Source organism: Prionailurus bengalensis, chromosome C1 (assembly GCF_016509475.1).
Source record: "Prionailurus bengalensis isolate Pbe53 chromosome C1, Fcat_Pben_1.1_paternal_pri, whole genome shotgun sequence".
NCBI classification, from domain to species: Eukaryota; Metazoa; Chordata; class Mammalia; order Carnivora; family Felidae; genus Prionailurus; species Prionailurus bengalensis.
Window position 1 is genome coordinate 68,795,906 of NC_057345.1, and position 17,235 is coordinate 68,813,140.

At 38.8% G+C, this 17,235-nt stretch overlaps 1 protein-coding gene across 35 annotated transcripts in view; it reads left to right on the plus strand.

The window, feature by feature from the left end:
* The window catches only part of ADGRL2 (adhesion G protein-coupled receptor L2), a 624,038-nt gene that overhangs the window by 331,533 nt on the left and 275,270 nt on the right, over window positions 1–17,235 (plus strand). The gene's annotated exons all lie outside the window — the stretch shown is intronic.

Consider the following 17,235-nt stretch of genomic DNA (forward strand, 5'->3'; position numbering starts at 1 on the left):
CTGAGTTCCATAAAAAATAATGATAAAACTCCCTATTGTTTATGTCCCATTGTTAACTGGGAGATTTGAATAAACTAACATATGGAAATGACTCATTACAGTTCCTGAAATATTTGAAGAGGAGGAACTGTTAACACCCTTTCTCCCTAAGAGCACCACCATTGAGACAACTGTTCAACTTGACCTTCCTCTCCCACATTAGTTGTATCAGTTGTATCAGTCATCAAGTCCTTCATTTCTACCTCCTAAATACCTCTCGATTGTATCTTTTTTATCTTCCCTTCCACTTCCCAAGTAAATCCCCTCATTCATTTCCTTATGCCTTGACTAAAATAACGACCATGTAATTCACTCTTACCTACAGACTCAACCACTGCCAACCCATTCTTTATGCAGAATTCTTTCTAGTAGAATAAATATAATTATATTATTTTCTGCTTGAAACTATGACTTCCTGATGCCCATAAATAGAATTTAATTTCCCTAGAGTGAATTAAAAAAGGCATTTACAATTAGTTAGTTCAACATCATCTTCTATTTATCACATACTCTATGTAATAAGGCCACTACACTATCCTTTTCCGTGGACTTCTATCTTTGCACTCACTGTTCCCCTTACCTGTGATGTATTTCCCACCCTCTGACAGTGGACAACTATTCATCTTTAAGACACAGCTGAAATGTCATCTCCCACATGTCGCCTTCCCAGAGCACACAAGAAGAATTTATCATTCCTGTAGGACTTATTTCCATTATACCACACCATATTTTATTAATTGCTTGTTTACATGTCTGTCTCTACACTAGACTATGAGCTCCACTGCACAGCACAGAGCTAAGAATGTGGTAGATAATATTTGATAAATATTAACTGAATTAATGATTGAGGACAATAATAAAAAAAATTGATGTTACAATAGGTCTGCCCATGAACTAAAGTCCCAAATTTGCAAGTGCCTTTTTATTTTTACTATATATTTGTAGCTTCTGTCCACACAGAAGTGGAATTGAGATCAGTATTTAGGGAAGTCAAAAAAAAAAACACCTTTTGAGTCAATTATATTGATGTTACAAGCAAATGTATCTTTAGCCTAAATTGTCTCAAGTTTAAATGTCTCAATTTACTCTGCTTGTTTAGACACAGCATGAACACAGAGGTATTTTTGTTTTTCTTAGAAAAATACAAATTTTAGATAGCCTATTCTCTGCCTTTGCGTGCAGGCACAAAGGGAAGTGGGACGTACGTGCAACAGCAAACTGACGTTTACATATGGATTCATCGCTGAGTCTCAAAGAGTTCTCATTCAGCACACTTTGCACCCTGGTTCCCCTTTCTACAAAAAAAAAAAAAAGTACCTCTGCCCTGAAGTAAGTTGGTCTGAACAGTGACCCTTAATTTCTCTAGTCACCCAGGTTGCAAATTAATGAGGGGTTACCAGTGTGTGACCACACTCCCCAGCAGCTGAGTATTCGTATTCGAGTGATGGGCACTGGCCTGCCTTGAGGTTTTGAGTCCTGAAGTGCTGAAGGATGGAGGTCAGCACTGTGGAGTCTTAAAGCTGGTGGCAGCAGCAGCTCAGCCCAAGTAGAGGCGATTTTCCAGGAGAATGGTCAACCATTCTGCAGCATGGGCAGAATTCAAAGTTCCAAGGACCAGTGGCCACCATCGATTTGGGCTGAAAGTCTAGGCTTCAAACCTTGGTGTGGAAACAATGCTTACCTTGTGCTGAGATGAAAAACCATCCTTATCAACAATGGAGACAACAAATGTGTCTGGCAACCTTTTTCTTGGATCCGCACTGTTGGTGTCATTAAATTCATGAGTTTTCTAGTGTTCCTTCTGTACAGGGAGTTTCTATACTTTTTAATATTGTATAATTTTGTTCTGTTGGGTGAGGGTCTGAGTTCTTTAAGCCGCAAACTTAATTCTTCCCCAAACTGGTATTCTCCATGCAATTACCATAAACCAATACTGCAATCAAGGATAGTCTTTAAAAAAATAAAAAGTACCTCTATCTTTAGGATGCTGTGGATTTTAATGAGAAGATTCGATGACCTTTCTTTCTTTCTTTCTTTCTTTCTTTCTTTCTTTCTTTTTCTTTCTTCTTTCTTTTCTCTTTCTTTCTTTCTTTCTTTCTTTCTTTCTTTCTTTCCTCTCCTCCTTTCCTCTCTTTCTCTTTCTCTCTCTCTCCCTTCCTCACTCCCCCTTCCTGTCTTCCTTCTTTTCCTTCCATCCTCCCCTCCCATCCACCCCCTCTCTCCCTCACTTTCTTTCTTTCTTTCTTTCTTCCTTCCTTCCTTCCTTCCTTCCTTCCTTCCTTCCCTCCTTTTGTCAAGACGATAAGATAGAAAACTAAAATGCCAAGGTGTACAACAAGAGGAGTCCAGCTCTAGTAATTAACTTCATTTTAGTGCCCAGCATAGTGCTGACAGTGAATAAATGTTCCTTGCTGGTGATGAAATGCTAAACATGAGAACCTGTGTTTCTGGTTCTACACTGTCTTAAAGCTGCTATTATTCAGCATTTATTAGATACCCACAGAGTATGAGGCATAAACATGACAAGTAGAAAACACACAGTCCCTAACCTCTAAATTACAAAAGACAGATGCACAGGAAAGTAGGTGGATCTTGAAATTGTTTCCAAATGGCTATTTGTAGGAGGATTTAGAGAGTAGGAAAACCAAAGGGAGGCAGGGTGGGGTGGACAGGACAGAGTGTTAGGAAATGGGAGGAGGAAGAGGAGTTAGTGTTTTCGTAAAAGGAGCAGGGTAGGAAGTCAGACCGATTTCCAGAAGCATAAGAGTAAACAGGAGGGATCCACTGGTGATACTGAAGAACCCAAGGGAACAAGGAGGGGAGAGGGTTTTTCTATCGGCTCCCCATGTCCTCTTTGCTAGTAGGGACACTTCCTCTAGCTTCTCTGATCGGCAATACGAGAAAAAGCATGATTATTTTAAAGTAAGACACTCCCATGCTAAATGAATGGTCTTGTCTTTACTAGCCTCAGTTTCCTCATCTTCAAAATGGAACAATAATACTTCAAAGAATTCACCTAAGAAGATGAAGCATGTAAATGCCCCATACTGGTGCCTTGTACCTCCTTTAGGAAGCAAATCCAGAATTCTTGGAAACTCAGGCTAGTGTTCTAATCTCTGATCCCAATTTCTTGCTTTTTTCTTTCTTTCTCCTGTGTGTCAAAAGGGGTAAGATATCTTTTAGAAAAGAAGACGAAATTTAAACAAGCAATATTGGTTAGTAAATATGTAGACAGGATTTATGTTAATGCTAAGGCTTCATTTCTAACTGAATTTTGGGCCGGTGAGATTTTTAACCTAGTTAGTAATTTCTTTTAGCAGTCAGATAGAGACCAAAAAAATCACAGTGGGAGCCTTGTAAAATGGCTCTTGGGGCCCTCAAGGGCATTCTCTCAGTCTTTTCATCAACAGAGCTGGTCTATATCGTAAGTCTTATTTATAAGGAGGCTTTCAGGCAATTTCACACTGCTTTTCTCTGATGCAGCCCCAAAAACATGTAAACCCAAGGGATTAGTAGCGACTTAAAGGGAAAATAGTGTAAAGTTACACCACGAACTGAGGCGGTGCAGCTGCCTTGATGCACTGTTCCCTTGGGCTCCTACAGTGAATGAAACTTATCTAAGTGGCCCAGTCCACTCCCACGCTGCCAGACCCGCGGCCCTTTGTTACAATGTGCACGAGAATTGCTCCATCTCAGGGGGCAGCCGAGTCTGTAATGACCTGCATTGTAGAAGCACACAGGAGTTCACTATCTAGGAATGAAGACTTAAATCTCCTTTTATATTTCTCTGTTGACAGTTGTAAGCAGGGCTGTGTAGTAAACAAAATGTTTATTCTGGCAGCGTTGCTTTCATAGGCAGTTCAGATACATTTATCGAATAGAGCAGCAGTCTGAAATGGAAATGAAATGGGAAGATCAGCTGAGGACCATGGAGAAGTCTTGAAAACGACTGACTATTCCCCAAATGCAACCATCATGAGGCTGGCATACTTACACTGATGATCTCATCCAACCAATAATTAATAAGTGTGAATTAGGCTAATGAAATCAGATAGAGTAATGAAAGGCAGCCTCCTACTTGTTAGCATTGCTATTTTCTTCATTATTTAACCTCTAACAGAAACTGAATCTGCTGCTCCAGGTCTAATTGAGCCTATTTGACTTCGAAACAACTTTTTAAAAACTGTTCCAAAGAGCCTTTACGAAGGTATATAATTGTGACCATATTAAGAATCTATAGGACACATGCAACATCAGGAACATGGTTCAAATCAGAACAACTGTAGGCATTTCCTGCTCCTTTGATAAGACTAAATTGCAAGTAAAGTAAATGATGAAGAGGGATTTTCTTTGAAGGCAAGGATTTTTAAAAGTCAGAGACACTCCATCCCCCAAATGACAGCTTCTTTAATTTTTGACACGCACAATTTAGTAAATAATTAAACTATAACCTTATCTCTCTCTCTGAGGGTAAGCACCATAGTATGATCTGGAAAAGTAATGGAGATCAAAACTGAGCTCTTTGGCCTACAAGGCGGAGTCATGAAGACTTGACCTGGAAATGAAACGGGGAGATCACCTTCTGTGATGGGAATGTATGTGCTGCCACCGTATCCTCAATCTGCAAGAAAAGGGTGACTGTGAGTCTGATGTGATGTGGTTTCGATCTGAGGCTTCTCTTCCAAAGAAAGCTTGAGAATCTGCGAAACGAATCACGGGCAAAAGAAGCGTGTGCTTCCCATTCTTCTTCCCATTAAGCGGTGTGCGGATAAGGGGCGCCCCGTGCAAACCGGAAGTGTTTGCAGACCATTCCAGTGACTTCACTTTTTCTCATGTCTTCCGTTTGAGCACAAAAGTGCCACAAAAGAGACAGGAAGTATGCATTTGTGACTAAGGGGTTAAACCCAGCAGGATGTGTGATAAAATTACAGTATATTTCCTATTTGATAATATTGGATCTATTTTGAGGTTACTTATCAGTTGGTTATTGTGCTAATAATTGCCATTAAAATTAATACTACATTTTGGGAATTAGGCAAAGAGCTAACAAGTTTGCTTTTACACAGAGCTTTCCAAAAGCAATCTGGGTAACTTGTTTCTGGAATGCAGCTGTGTAAGTTTTCATTAACATCTTGCAGGTGGAGCCTAATTTTAGTTCAGCCTTGAGAAGGGGGAATTGTTTTCCTCATGATAGGCTCCGCACCACAACAGCAGCAAAGCAGGTGGGGCTTCACCAAGCACTTGTTTACTTTCCTGTTTTTAAAAAACAGATGATTCATGTCTTTAATCATACAGTTTCTACTTGATTTTAACATGTCTTTAACAGAACAGTCTGGAGTACATTTGACCTATAGTTACTCAAATGTGAAACAAAAGCAATGAAATGGAAAATGATAAGAAAATGAGCACTGAATCCTAAATATAGTGGAGGAGAAGCCAGTGAATGGAGTGAAGTAAAATTTAGAAATACATCTGTTTGGCTACAAAAGCATTTCAAAATGCAACCTTCCAGATTCTAGTTTGGCAATTTGAAGTTGGCTCAGTTAGAAAGTTCAGTTTTTTTCCCCCCTGCCATTGAGAGGAGGAGACTATTAGGGAAAGGAAGCAGTTGCTGAGAAGAGGGGAGATGTGGGGTCAGAAAGGGCAACTGAGATGTGGATTGTTTTCTCTTCCAAGTTTCCCCCTCCCCCCTGCCTTTGCATCTCAGGGAAGGACTGGTAATCAGCTTAAATTTTAGGTCCTTAGGTCCGAAGAAGAAACACTGTAAGGAATCAGAGAGTGATTAATGACAGTAATTTCTCTTTTAATTTGTTTAGGAAATATCTTAAGCTGTATGTTAGACTTCCAGGGCACAGACCCCATACCTTTGCTTTGTTTCATGTGTCCGAGCACAGTGAACCTACTGTGTGTGTTTCCTTGCATATTAGGACAGTGCAGTAGGGCCATAATACTGCTGCGGCTCCCAGGTCCTCTGGCTTAAACAAGTGCCTTTGAATTCTTCTGCCCTGTGGGGTGTGCAAGAAAATTCCATTACCTCCACAGAGAGGGGGCAGCTTCACGAGCTTCTTTCTTTCTATTCAGTCTCTTGGAATGGATGGAATTTGTGATTATGTTATATAGAAGTCTATTGTTCTGAACCTTAAAATAAAACTTTTTTTTTTTTCTTAAAAGCCCTCTTCTGGACCCTGAAGGTCACCGTTCAAGGGCTTTACCTTTATAAAAGTTTTCAACCTGGGATACAGGTTTGTCCATGAATAAGCTTCAGAGTACTCATGAACAGAGTTTCTTGTGGGTTTTTTTTCTTTAGTAAATTTTTTGAATGTGCATTTTTGTCTCAGGAGATAGTCCGCAGCTTTTTTTGGATTCCCAAAAAGAACTTATAACCCCCAAAATCTTAAGAACTATTGCCTTATACAGAATATTTTCAAATAAATAGAAATATTTAATATAAAGGAAATACAGCAGTTTACTTGGGCTAATGATTTTAATGAAAATAGAGTACTTGTCAGCCCTCCTCATATAATGAATCTCAGTCTGAATCAGAACTAAGCTCACACTGTGAGTCTGCCTAGTTCCTTTCCCTGGGATATCATCATTCTTTCCTTATCTTTAACCTGTAACTCTGCTAAATGAGCATCTAAAAGGCTCTTAAAATTTTAAGATGTGCTTCTTTATTCAACATATATTTGTTAAGAGCCTATTACATTTAAGGTACTTCTATTTTTTTTTAATTTTGTTAATGTTTATTTATTATTGAGAGACAGAGAGACACAGAGCGTGAGCAGGAGAGGGGTAGAGAGAGGGGAAGACACAGAATCTGAAGTAGGTCTCGGGCTCTGAGCTGTCAGCACAGAGCCCGACATGTGGCTCGAACTCACAAACCACGAGATCATGACCTGAGCCAAAGTTAGTCAGTTAACCAACTGAGCAACCCAAGCGCCCCATTTAAGGTACTTCTAGATTTCAGAAATATCCAAGTATCCCTCTTTAAGAAGTTCTGGGGGATGGGGAGGCCATGCCTGGGTAGCTCAGTAGGTTAAGCTTAGGACTCTTGGTTTCAGCTCAGGTCATGATCTCACAGTTCATGGGGTCAAGCTCTGTACTGACAGTGTGGAGCCCACTTGGGATTCTCTCTCTCCCTCCCTCCCCCCCTCTCTCTCTGCCCCTCCCCAGCTTGTGCTCTCTCTCTCTCTCAAAATAAATTGGAAAAAAAAAAAAGTCCCTGGACCTCTGGCCAAGACAATCTACTAAGAAAAGAAATTCAACCAACTGATATATTTGTAAAAAGGGAAAACATGTGAGGCTTCAGATTTTCAAAGCATGTTGTATATCCTCCTTTTGATGATATAAACACAAGGGCTAAAAACAAATGACTGTGACCCTTTGACAAGAACCATACCACACCCAAACCTGTTTGTTCTGCCACCGCATTCCGCCCACTTGCAGATTTGGCTGGAGAGGGGTGCGCGTGGGTGACAGAACACAGGGATGGAACTTTAGATGTGGCTCCCATGAGTGGAATGGGAGGAAGGGTCATCAAAAGGCAAGAAGGAACCAGCTTGTTTGAGATTTAGGCTGAGACACTATGTTTGACTGATTTGATCTTACAGATTCCCTAAAGCTCCATCAGAATGTGATTTTACAACTCTCTTGAGGATAGTCCCACCGGAGATTGCAGGGTGCCCTTCCAATTTCTCGATAAGACCCAATCTTTGGATGAGATCTAGCTGTTACTGTTTCTTCCATTCCCCGACATCTGAGACTCTTCTCACTCTGTCCCAAATTTTTCTTTGATTCCAACTGATTCCCAGGAGTAGGAAGACAAAGAAAATGGGAAATGAGTTGATATGGAGAGGAATGGAGTTATGACCCAGACTACCAATAACAAATGCCATAGATTTGATCTTCTCAATATTCCATTTGCTTTTAGCCTCATTCCTAATGTAAAATTCAGTGCCCAGCTTCTATTCATCATGAAAGACTATCTTGGAGAGGATGAAATGGAGTTGCAGCCCTATTTCCAGAAACTATAAAAGGTTGTTTGGACTATCTATACAGAAGGCTTAGTTTTTGAACATTCCTAGTTAAAAATCATAGAATTGGCAAGCTGCCGTCCTCATTTCTAGGTTTTTCATTTCTTTGTAAATTTTTCCTACACTCCTCTCTAGGCAAACCTACACTTTTCCTGCTGAGATTCCTTAAGTCATAGAGTAAAATGTCACCTACAGGAAACATGTGATTCATTTCACTCTTGCTGGTAGGTACATTCAGAATTCTACTTCAAGTGGGTTATTTCCCGTTTTTTAATCTAAACCTTACTGTGCTGCCTGCAGTGGAAGCCTCAACCACAGCCGCTGAAATAAAGTCTTTAGAGAAACACTTACAGGAGACCTGGTTGTTCTGGTGCTGCTTCTGAAGAAGTTCCAATCAGCAGCAGGGTAAAATTTATGGGATGCTTACGAGATTTTTGGTTTCTTAAAAGGGCACACATGCCGCAGAGAATCTGAACATATTCTATGAAAATTGCACAGACGTCTCAACCAGCACAAGGACATGCACAGAAAATTTGAGAGGTCACCGTCTGGCAGGACCACACTCAAATCATCGTAGACAAATGAGATAAATCCTGTTTAAAGACTTAAAATGAAAGAAAGTGACTCTGTAACTTCAACTGGGGAGCCCTGCCCATATCTGAGTGTTATCTTTAGTTCTAGGATCCGTCTTTAGCATTTATTGGTACCAGCCCTGCTTGGTTTTTATTTATTTATTTTTTAGCCTACAAGTTGGGTAAGGATAAACAAAACTTTGGCCAAAAACTCTGTAAGTACATGAGGATCTCTACTTTGTAGAAAAGAAATAATAATTTAAAAATAGAGAATATTTTGATAGCTCATACCAATATGTGTGGGTAATGTCTACTCTTAGTTTTCTTTTTTTAGATTTTTGATTATCCAGAGTTCTATAGGCTGAGACGAAATGGCTTGCATGTAGGTATTGTAATCAAATTGAAGGACATATTTTATTTTTCTGTTTTTTTAATGTTTATTTTTGAGAGAGAGGAAGAGAGGGAGTACGCACGTGCACAAGTGGGGGAGGGGCAGAGAGAGAGAGAGAGACAGGATCCAAAGAGGGCTCTGTGCTGACAGCAAAGAGGGCTCAAACTCAGGAACCATGAGCTCATGACCTGAACCGAAGTCAGAGGCTTAACTGACTGAGCCACCCAGGTGTCCCAGGACATATTTTAAAAGTGTTTATTATACTCCCCCTACTGCTGAAGGAAGAGCTGATACTCCATTAACTTGGATCAGGTGGGACGACCCAGGTACTCACCAATCTTCACCCAGCAGTCCACAGTGTTGGATTCACTCCTTTGATGCCAGGCTATGGTGGCCTGGTGTGCCATGCTTCCTTGTAGATTACTCTTAGGTTAAAATAAAGATGGGGAAGAGTAAGCGAGACACAAATTGGCTTGTTAGGAAAATGAGAATTGGTGGCATCATCATCATCATAATAGTATAAGTGATATTTTCATTGCTATAGCACATTATAATTTTCCAAGTATTTATCTGCAAGGTGATTTGACCTTTCTAATCATCTTTTGAGGAATATAGAGCAAGTATTATTAACTCATTTCATAGAATAGGAAATTTAAATCAGGAGTTGTAGAGTGGTAACAGGCATTGTTTTTGCCAGTATAATATTTAATAAAACATTAAATTAGTTGTCCATACTTCCAAAATCAGAGATTTCACATTAAAAAACCGGTATCTGACTTATCTAGGATAGTTGAGAGTTCTGCCACCACTGAACAATCCTGGGTCCATGTGCTCCATGACAACATAGTACACTATTTCCTGTTGCCTTATTTCCAGTCTCCTTACTCCTTCAGCTTTACTCACCAGGCCTTTCTAGGCATATGATTTTTGCACCCATAATGTAGAAAAACTTTTATAAGGCCATGTCTTGAAGCCATGACGGAGGGAGGCCTCAAGTGCAGCTCTACTGCTGCATTTTTTAAATCACAAAATGTTCACACCGGGACTGTCTGGCCACCGCCACCTTCTCTCCTCTACTCCGAGAACCTTCTGTTCCACTGAACTTCTCACACTTACGCAAGAGGCCAGGTGCCCCCACGGCCCCATGTGGTTGGTGCTCTTCCTTATGTTTTTCATACTGCCTGCTTGCCACTCTCCCTCTCCTTACTTTATTCTAGTGTTCCACTCAAAGATCTCCTGTTCTCTGTTCTCTACAGCCATCTCAGAGCCCACCCGCAGCTTCCCACCTCTCTCCATCTCATTATTTATTCAGCCTCTCGTTTATTCAATAAGCATCCGATGAGTAGATTAAAAAAGGAAAGAGTAGTAGTATGCCAATGCACTAGTCCACACTTGACTTCCTCTTCTTCCCAGGTCTATGTTGCGGTGAAAACATTACAGTTTCCTTCTCTGTTTCAACTGTGGCTCCGTTCACTTAATAATAAAGATTTCGGGAAGAATGATATTGAGCCACATCTATCACACGCACTGTGTTCGAATTTGGGCAACCTCTCTTCGAGGCGGGCCAACATAAAGCTTGTCGATTCAGTATTTTTAATATATTTATCAAGAACGCTCCTTGCTTGAGCAGAGTAACTCATGTTTCCTTACCACTTTAGTAAACGGGGAAAACATTAATTCAAACTGTGGAGAAGGCAGTATTCTGCTTTCCCCCAGCAGGAGACAAATTGGTGCCCGGCAGGGAAAATTATGTGTCGAAAAATAATGCAGAAGAGATAAGGGCTAGCCCCAGTTATTGATTCATTACACAGATATTTTTTAACAGCTATTGTGTTTCAACACCAAGCTAGGCCCTGCAGATAAGTAGATATGTAAGTAAATAAGAGCCATGGATCTTATGGGTGTATACAGGCATCTGAACAGGGTATAGGGGATACAAAGGAGACAGCAGTCAATGAAATCAACAAAATCCATAAATAAGTTGATCCTTGAGCTGCACCCCAACAGATACAGTATATTTTGCATTCACTTTGAATAGGATATTAAGGACTGGTTAGTATTACGAAATAACTTGGGAAGATGGACTTTTCCTTCATGAAGATGTACAGCATATGAAAAACACCTAAGAATATAGCGGGTACATAAAGAAAGTGCACAGTAGATGCAGAATAAATATACAGTATACAGTCTCCACACGCTACTAGAGTTTCAGGTCTGGTTCAATTACTTGCTAAAAATGTGACCTCGGACAAGTTGCGTAACATCTCTGTGCTTCAGTTGCTCCCTCTTTTAAAAGGAGATGATAATGTTACCTACTTTATAAATCGTGGCAATAAGTGAGATAACGTATGTAAAATGTTTAGCACAATACCTGGCACATGGTAATAAAAAAGTTAGCTATTAGAATTATTAGAATGTGATATAGTATAAGCCCATATAATACGTTGCTTTGAAATAGCCAGCATCAAAGAAAAGATCATATATTTCAAAGCTCTTATTAATGAAAACTTAGATAATTAAAACAAAAAAAGAAACCTAATATCTAATATGCCTTGCATCATTTATGTTTCAGTTTTACATTTTATTCTCACTCATCTTAGTTAATGAAACCAGACCAGGTCTCATAATTGCCCTTCTGCAACTAACTGTTCAGTATTCAGTTTCTTGAATTTTTCAGCAAGGTTCATCTTCCAGCTGTAATGCATTAGCATAATACTACTGTGCTGATGCCTCCAATACTGCCTATTTCCAAAGAGATACATTCTCAGCAACAAATTTTTACTTTCAAACTGATTAAAAATTGCGAGTCTTTCTTTTTCTTTGTTACATACCCACACATATATCTATACATCTTTTTTCGTAATATAGTATATTAATTATTTTATACTCCCCATCAGAATTATTATTATTAAGCATAGTATTTTATTAAGAATATTTTATGAATATTAAAATAACATATAAATGTACACACACAATGTTCTTCTGAGAAAAAAACTGTCTTAAAAAGCCTTTATTTCCTCCCAATTCTTTGGTTATTCCCATTTAATTCAGACTAAACTGAGGCTTGAGTCTTGTCTAGATAGAGTAAAATAACATTTAAAAGGTTTTTCACATTGGAGGGCTCAACATTTTCTTTTAGTTTTTTTTTATTAAAAAAAATTTTTTTTAACATTTACCTATCATTGAGAGACAGAGAGAGACAGAGCATGAGCATGGGAGGGGCAGGGGGAGGGGGAGACACAGAATCCAAAGCAGACTCTAGGCTCTGAGCTGTCAGCTCTGGTAGAGCCTGATGCTGAGCTCAAACCCACAAACTGCAAGATCATGACCTGAGCCTAAGCCAGACACTTAACTGACTGAGCCACCCAGGTGCCCCTAGGTTTACTTATTTTTATTTATTTTGAGAGAGAGAGAGAGAGAGCACGAGTGCACAAGCAGGGGAGGGCAGAGAGAGAAGGAGAGAGAGAATCCCAAGCAGGCGACGCACTGTCAGCACAGAGCCTGATGCGCAGCTGGATCTCAGGAACCATGAGATCGTGGCCTGAGCAAAAATCAAGAGTTGGATGCTTAGCCAACAGGAGCCACCCAGGCGCCCCATCTACATTCTCTTGATAACATACTTTCCTTTCATTCTGTGCTTACCTACCAGAAATAATCTTAGACCTTTCTATGTAGTAAAAAATATATACTATTCTATGAAAGAATTAATTCAGCTTTTAAAAATACAGTGTAATAATGGGATGCCTCGGTGGCTCAGTTGGTTAAGTGACCTCCTTCAGCTCAGGTCATGATCTTATGATTCGGGAGTTCGAGCCCTATATCTGGCTCTCTGGCTCACTGCTGTCAGTGCAGAGTCCACTTCAGATCCTCTCTCCCCTTCTCTCTCTGCCCCTCCCCTGCTAGTGTGTGCGTGCTTTCTCAAAAATAACCATGAAAAAAAAAAACACAGTGTAATAAAAGTACAATTAAGGAAAGTTACATCGGTAGAATATTATACGAGATCAGGGCTTTATTATTTTCTAATATCCACTCAAACTGAAATAATAAACATTACCAAATAGAGGCTCTTCCCTCTTTCAAAGGCATTTTTTATTTTACAAAATTGGGATGATCTCCTACCTGGAAACAAAGTACCCTGTCCTGTATTATCGTTTCCATATCACCTCTTGGGCTAGCACAGGGAAGTTTGAGATTTGCGTGAGAGCAGCTTCAGAATTGCTTCCCTGTCTGTGTTCTTCCGTTGTGTTCCAGGCCCTCTGCCATGCTCTTGGGCAGCACCTGGCACCATTGCCCTTTTCGTATCTTTTCCCTTCTTCTCATGTCCAAGTCTTATGTCCCAGACTGATACATTGTTCATTATTTATTATAGAGAAATCGAGCCTTCCCTTTATCCAGTGTTGCCCATCAGGCTATGCCCAGAAGGACCTTGACTTTCTCAACTTGAGCGTCTCATCCAGATTTATCTGTTGTTGTTTTTTTTCCCTTAACAAAAGAACCATTCATGTGTGATAGAAGTGTTGCTCCTGCCAAAAAGGCAAGTAATAGTGGTCTTCTTTCTTTTTTATAAAAGAAGATTATAAGGTTTCTTTTCCTCTCCATTATGTTGATTTTTAAAAAAAAAATATTAAAAAGTGTGTTCTATGTGTAAAACTGGGTGCAGAACAATTCAATCTTTACTTTCAATAACTCACATTACAGGAAATGAATCCCAGGAATCTGAAGCAGATAGCTACATACATATGTTTTGGTGTCCTCAGGATAGAAAGAACTTCACATGTGTTCATGGAATCTCTGCCAATTATTTCTGAGGTATGTGGAGAATGAGGCAGAATCAAGAAAACTGAAGATGAGGCGGCACCTGGGTGGCTCAGTCAGTTGAACATCAGACTCTTGATTTCAGCTCAGGTCATGATGAGATCACGTTCCAAGTGTGGCTCTGCACTAACAGTGCTGAGCCCGCTTGGTACTCTCTCTCCACCTCTCTCTCTGCCTCTCTACCCTGCGCATGCACACATACACACACACACACACACACACACACACACACACACACACACTGTCTCTCTCTCTCAAAATAAATAAATAAATAAACATTAAAAAAAATACAAATGCCTGGGTGGCTCAGTCAGTTCAGCATCCAACTCTTGAGTTTGGCTCAGGTCATGATCTCATGGTTTGTGGTTTTGAGCCCCACATTGGGCTCTATCCTCACAGTGCAGAGTCTGCTTGGGATTCTCTCTCTCTCTCTCTCTGTCTTTTTCTCTCTCTCCACCCCTTCCCTGCTCATACTCGTGCTCTCTCTCTCTCTCTCTCTCTGTCTCTTTCAAAAGAAATAAATACACTTAAAAGAAACAAAAATATATATAAATTATTAAAAATAAATAAACAAAAGAAAACTGAAGATGAGTCTATGGTAATCTAATTTTATTTCAGAGGAAATAAAGGTTCTGAGAACGGGAAATCAACGATTTTGACATCTGTCCCTAGCAAAATTTGGACAAAATTATTAAAGTAAAAATGAACATTTTGAGAAAATGTTAGCGACTGTTAAGGATCATTATGAGTTCACTAAGAACAAAGTAGCCCTAGGTAAACTAAATTACTTTTACCCTTGAAAAAAAAAAGGATAACTTAATTTTGGTAAGTCTTTTAATCAAAAGACTCATATATTCCTAGAAGATAAGTTGGAGCTACTTTACAGTGTAGTTAAAAAGTTTCCAAAAATGGCAGCATTAACTCTTTAAGAGTGATTAGGAATGAATTTTGGAGTCAGAGCTTGGGTGGTTCAAACTGAAATTTATCAGCTATGTAAATTTGGGGAAATTGCATAAACTTCCTGAACCTTATTATCCTCAACTGTAATGAGGGATTAAAACTACCTGTGCCACAAAGATGATGTGCTTCTTAAATGACATAATGTATATGAAATGCTTTTTACCTATCTTTAAATAAGTACTCAATAAAAATGATAGATATTATATTTTATTCTCATTAGCTAAGTGTGATTGAGTATTGTCAATCTAAAAATAGATCTTTGAGAATTGTACCATCACTTATTTATTTATTTATTTATTTATTTAGGCCAATGATTTGAAAGAAAACATGGAAGGCATAATAATTATATTGACAGTCCCCTGGCTATGCTGTGAGCTTTTTCAGGAAAGTGACCATGGCTCATGGCTTTGGGTACTGTCACTGCCTGACATAGCGCCTGACCCATAATAGCCACACAGATGTCTTTCCAAGAATGATACAAAATAAAATATGGTAATTAAGACATTGGATAACAAAATCAGGATTCAAAAATGCCACAAATAATTACAACAATGGGCCAGTACCAAAAATGAGCTCTAATATCGATGAATATAAAGTCTACTATTTCCATGCAAAGAACACGTTGCAAGAGACTGGACCAGACAGAATTTGGTGTGAAAAATATTTAGACATTTTAGTTTTGTAAAAGTTCAACAACTAACAATATGCTAATGATACCAACCTCTCCTCAGAGTGCATTTCCTGCCTTCATAAAACTCTAAATTATTAGAAATAGAGTACAGAACAAGGCAGGCATCAGTACCCACGTACTTTGCATAATTAGACCACTTCTCAAGTAATGCATTCAGTTCTGCTGCCACATTTAGAAGAGACATGGACAAACTGGAATCTATCCAATATGGTGAGAAACCTTAAAAGCCATCTCATATTAGAATGATTAAAGGAATGTTCAGACTGAAAAAAGAGTAGACTTAGGGAAAAATGATAGCCATTTTTCAAATAGTTGAATAACTTTCATGTGGAATAGGGATTAAATTTATCCTCAAAGTTTCATGAGGCTTCAGAAAAAAATCATACCAAAGAATAGACAATTCAGGGAGATATTGGTCAAAAATGAGGAAGATCTCTATCTAAAATCAGAATGGATTGTCTTAGACTTAGTAATGCATTCTCTTCAAAATCATTTAATTTCATTGTATTTATAAAATGTTACCATTCACATTTATATGCAAACCTTGTATAAGCCCTGTTTAAAAAGGAACTCCTCCAGAATCTGCAGGTTAGTTACATCACTTACAGTGTCCATATACACACTTCTAAATGTACGGCTAAATATTTACTTAGCAAAACTCTATTCAATATCATTATGTACATGTCAGTTTTGTGCTAGCTGTTGGGCAAGTTGAGGAAAAGACAATATTATATAAGGAGTTTTTGCTTTGGGTAGGATATCGGGCCAAACTTTGATATTTGAGTTTACATCAACCCCCTTCCCCTTCAAAAAAGAAGAGTTTGCTTGATTTAAATGTCAGTGAAAAAATTAATATCCCACCACTTCCAGAGTACATTGATAAAATGGGTAGAAAATGTAAGTCAAAGACACGCCATTTACATGTATTTAGCTCCATTATTTTCTAAACTTTGTTCTGATCATGTTGTACTTACAATAATTAATAAAACAAATAATTTGGCATGTTTCAAAAATCTTATCTTACCACTTGCAAACTTGAATTCCATTTATACATATACCTATAAAGAGATATATAGTCTATCAACTTTTTTAAATACCACCATTAATAAAAAAAAAATTGAGTACCAACTGCCTACTAGTCCCTAAGGTGTGAAAGATCCCCTTTTCTTAAGAAGTTTACAGAACATTTCTCCTATTATCGTTCTCCCATAAGAAGAACTAAAAGAATCATAACTACCAGATATATCTGATTTGCTATCAGAAAGTTTAAGAGCAAAAAGTTACAACATATTCAGTCATGTTCATTTTAATTGGGGAACTCCAATTTCCTTTGCCTTTTGTTTTCCAAGTGCTTGCTTTCAAAAAAAAAGGTTAAAATATAGTAATTCTCTATGCTTATAAAAGCTATATTTTTAGGGAATGAACATGAAAACAAATCTATTTTTGTTCCATGGTTAATGAGAAGAGGATGGTTTCTAAAAAGGACACAAACAGAAAGCAGTAGAACTGCCTCGTCCTGCTCAGTGCAGCCCAATCCTGATTCAGCAAATAGGTATTTGCCAGTAGCAATGAGCATTGTGTACTACAATGACGATGCTGCTTAACTCGATACTGTTCCCACACCTCTGTTAGTCGAACCCAGTGCGTGGGTAACTCATGAAGTCACTGGGTACCTGAGCGAAATTTTGAAAGCAATGGAGGTTATGAGGGTTTAGGGACAGGTGGAACTGGCTA